This window comes from Galeopterus variegatus, unplaced genomic scaffold (assembly GCF_000696425.1).
Source record: "Galeopterus variegatus unplaced genomic scaffold, G_variegatus-3.0.2 Scaffold6711, whole genome shotgun sequence".
Taxonomy (NCBI): Eukaryota; Metazoa; Chordata; class Mammalia; order Dermoptera; family Cynocephalidae; genus Galeopterus; species Galeopterus variegatus.
In genome coordinates this window covers 15,810-20,053 of record NW_007732822.1, presented here as the reverse complement: position 1 = coordinate 20,053, position 4,244 = coordinate 15,810, and positions in this window count along the sequence as shown.

Sequence of the window (4,244 nt, the reverse complement as noted above, 5' to 3'; positions counted from 1 at the left end):
GGACGTGGGGTAATTGTTAAATAAAGTTTTGTTGAACTAATCACAATGGAAAAATAAAGACAAAAGCATATGTGATGGTTATGAAAAATAAGCAATATATGTAATGATGAAAAAATAGGGTATTCTGGCTAGGTGTAAACAGGAAATTTTGACCTCCAAATATTCTGTATGCATTTTATAACAAGTGTACTTTAAAAAGTACATGGAAAGATTCATATTATCTATCAATTCTATTTTTCTATGAACTTTTTGAAGTACCCTCATATTTGAAACCTTGAAGATATTTCCCTTTAAGAATAATATGATACACAATTAAATCTAGCTGGTTCAGATCTTTTCATAATCCATTCACTGCACCCTCCTCCCTTTACCGTGATTATTTTCTTATTGATGCTTCAGTATAAATACTGTTCCTCAAAGAGGCTTTTCTCTCTCATCATTATACCTGAAGTTTCCCCAGTCACTTTGTCTTCATAACATTTATCTTAATCTGAAATTGTCTTATATGTTTGCTTTCTTTTTCTATTTTTGTATCTCCCAAGAAAATATAAATTCCATGTAACCTTGTTTTCCTGTTCACTGTAGTATCCCTAGCACCTAAAAAACATCATAGGGACTCAATAAATATTATATAAGAGAAATGTTTTTGGAACTGACTCAAGAAATCTTAAAAACAAATTTATGGCCCACAGTATGTCCTACATTTGGTGAATTAACTTCAATTCATCCAACAATTCTGCCCTTTAGTATTAATCTCATTTCATCTCATCATGTTACATACGTCTTTGTAAATTGTCATGAGCTTTTTTTTTTTTTTTTTGAGTAGGGCAGCATATGAACAAACAAGCAAAAATCAAGGTTTAAGTCCCAAGTTTTCCCCCAAAATGTGTTTACTCTGTAATAAACCTGAAGTAGACCACAAAATGAGTATCTTGACATTATGTGACCACTATATATAATATTTTTCCTAATGGCCTATATGTAATAGTCTGATTTTTCCAACTACAGTAGCCTGCTGTTGCTCTCTGCCACCTGCTTCCTTCCAAGATCCATTATGTGCACTTCTCTGCCCTGCTCTCTGTCCCACAGGGCTGTCGTCCAGAGCTGCACTGCTCAGTTCCACTTGCCGTCTGGCTTCCTGTTGGATTCAGCCAATGGCAGGGACTGAGAGGAGAATGGAAGATGGGAGGAAATAGAAGTTGGGTATTTGTCACCCTAGGTTCATGGACATGCTCCCTTCCTGCCTTAATTCTGGCATGACAGTGATGACGTTCCACTGTGATCTTTCTTGCTTTAGGAGCATCATTCCCTCCCTTTCCTCTCTCAGACTTAAGCGTGGCAATGGCTTCTTGCTGTTGCTAATCCCAAGATGTTTTATCTTCTTGGTTCCCTTAACTTTGCCTCACTAGTTCCTTCATTTACCTCTCTTTAGTTAAGAATTTGGCATATGCCATCTCTTTCTTGCCAGGGAGGAACCTGACTGAATCTACTAATGAAAAGTTCCCTGGCTGTGTTTTGGTGGAAAAGGGAAATGGTAAAGCTACTCCTAACCATACAGTAAATATTTACTGAGTATTTAAGATATGCACACACTGTACTCTTTGCTATAATAGATACAAGATTTCATAAAACATGATCCCTCTCCTCGAGAACATGTAAACAAAGGGGAAAACAATATAAATTATTCAATGTATCCTGATGTATCTCCATTTTTGCTGAGATTCCAGAGTCTGAGAAGAAAGAATATTGATACCTTTATCCAATAAAAAGGATGTGTCAGACCATCCTTGAAGGACTTTCTAAGAGATGACTCCCAAAATATCAGGCGATACATAGCAGTCACTCATCTTGAGAATACATAGGATAGGGGAGGAAGGAGATGTCAAGAGAAACTTACTGGAACCTATTTGAGTATCTTCATAAGTCTGAGAGATTTGGGAACTAGTACCTGACTTATGTCTGAGAAAGAGTATAAATATAAAAAGAAGCCTGGGTGGGTCTTACACTCTCACAAATGGTGAAGGAAAGGTAAGTTTCCCTGGGGCCAAATGTGGACTCTGATGAAGGGATATGACCTTGAATTGCCTTGAAACAAACTTTGTGCAAAACCTTAGAGAGGTGGACTTGAGGAATCCAGGTTGTGGGTGGGAATTGTAAGGAGCTTGTAGACTGGGTACTAAAGCCAGAGTTCCCAGTGGAGGAATCTCTGAGGAACCCATCATAGAAAGGATCAGTATTTGGCCATCTGCTCTCATGCAAGCTTTCACACTGACCAATCAATCTTTTACCTTTGTACCTTTCATCTCAACTTCCTCTCCCCATTTGCAATGGACTGAATGCTTATGTCTCCTTAAAATTCGTATGTCAAAATCCTAACCCCCAAGGTGATGGTATTTGGAAGTAGGGCCTTGGGAGAGCTTTGCCCTTGTGACTGGGATTAGTGCCCTTACAAAAAGAGTAGAAATTAGCTAGTCCCTTTTACCATGTGGGCACACAGCAAGAAGACATCATCTATAAGCCAGAAAGATGGTCCTCACCTGACACCCAATCTATCTTGATCTTGGACTTCCCAGCCTCCAGAACTGGGAGAAATACATTTCTACTATTTATACAAAATAAGATAATTAGTTTGTGTTTAAAAACGAGTAACAGGGTTGAGAAAAGATTCAACAGAGTGTGAAGGAAATGCAGTGATATGAAGAATGAAGTTGCTTTTTGGTTGGCTTCTATCTAAGCTAGTTTATTCAACAAACTCAATACTACAAGTGAAGGAAGAATGAGTAATAGGAGAAAGATCTCAAATTTACATTTTGGCTTGAGTAAGACTATGTCTACTCAGGGAATAGATACGATCACGTTAATTAAATTGACCAATTTCTATATAACCTATTGGTCAAAACTATATATAAGATTAAAATCTTATTTAGTTTGCCTAAGAGAATTTCTCACCATATTACCCAAGGAATTCCAAGACTACATTCAAGCTTATAGCAAAATTTATAGCACCTTTTCTTTGTTTTTTAAATCAGTGTTGTTAACTCTCTACTTATGCATTTTCTTATACGTCAATGCTCTCATACGATTTCAAATTTTTTGGACACAGGATCTGGAAAATTCAAACATCAGACCTGTGACTTAGATATAGTACTAGAAGTAGTATTATACTAGTAATAGAAGTAGTAGTGGCATCAATAGAAATAATAATTTGTAAAGTCTTATATACTTATGATACTACTAGGTGCTTTGTATGTGATATCTTTTAAAATTTCAAGATATCTAGGAGATATTGTTTCAATTCCCAGACAAGTGCATTTGTCCTTAAAAATCAGACCTAAGTAAAAAATAAACAAACAAAATTTCTAAATGGTAGAAGTCATTAGTTTATAACCAAAGCAGATTTCAATGATATGTGTTATGAATTTTCCTTTTCCTATCACCTAACATAGTACATTAGGAAACCAAACATCAAGTAGACCATTCAACAAGTATTCGTTAAATGAATTAATAATGAATAAATGTTGAATGAATGTCTAGAAGACTGTAGTTTCTATACTTTGTAGTAGATGTTAATATAAAATAGAATTCAATTAAAGAAATTATGCACATCTCAAGTAAATATAAATTTATTACCAACTATTTCATCCCATTTGTTTGAGCACTATTATTTATTCACTGTTAAAAGTGATAAACATTCAGCTCAGCAATTAAGGATATTAAAATTTTGACAATGATGATGCCCTATTTGAGGTTAATTTGGAATCTATTAAAATCTGATTGAATTTTTAACCCTGTGAGAGAAATATTAACATTCAGCAAGATTTTTTTCAACCAAAAACATAAGGGACCTCACAATGGGACCTGATCTAAATGAATGAAAACTGTGAAACTGAAACACAGTGGTTTGTAGCAACAGCTATGAAGCAACTATATTGGAGGGTGTCCTTTTGCACAATTCCCAAAGCATAGCATTTGGTTATCTGTCCATTGCACAGATGAAGCAAACACACACTCATCTAATTCAAAATTCAGCTCCAATTACCACCTCCTCTGTGGAGCTTTCGCTGACCTTCCCAGACCAACACAGTCATTCCATCCTCTGTGCTTTCACAGAACTTGGTTTATACATTTAATAAATAAAGGGATGGGCTAAAAAATAATAATAACATTAATATGAATGAGGACAGGGCAACAATGTTCAATAGATTTAGTCATCTCTGGAATAGTGTCCTAAGGATTTCATCTTG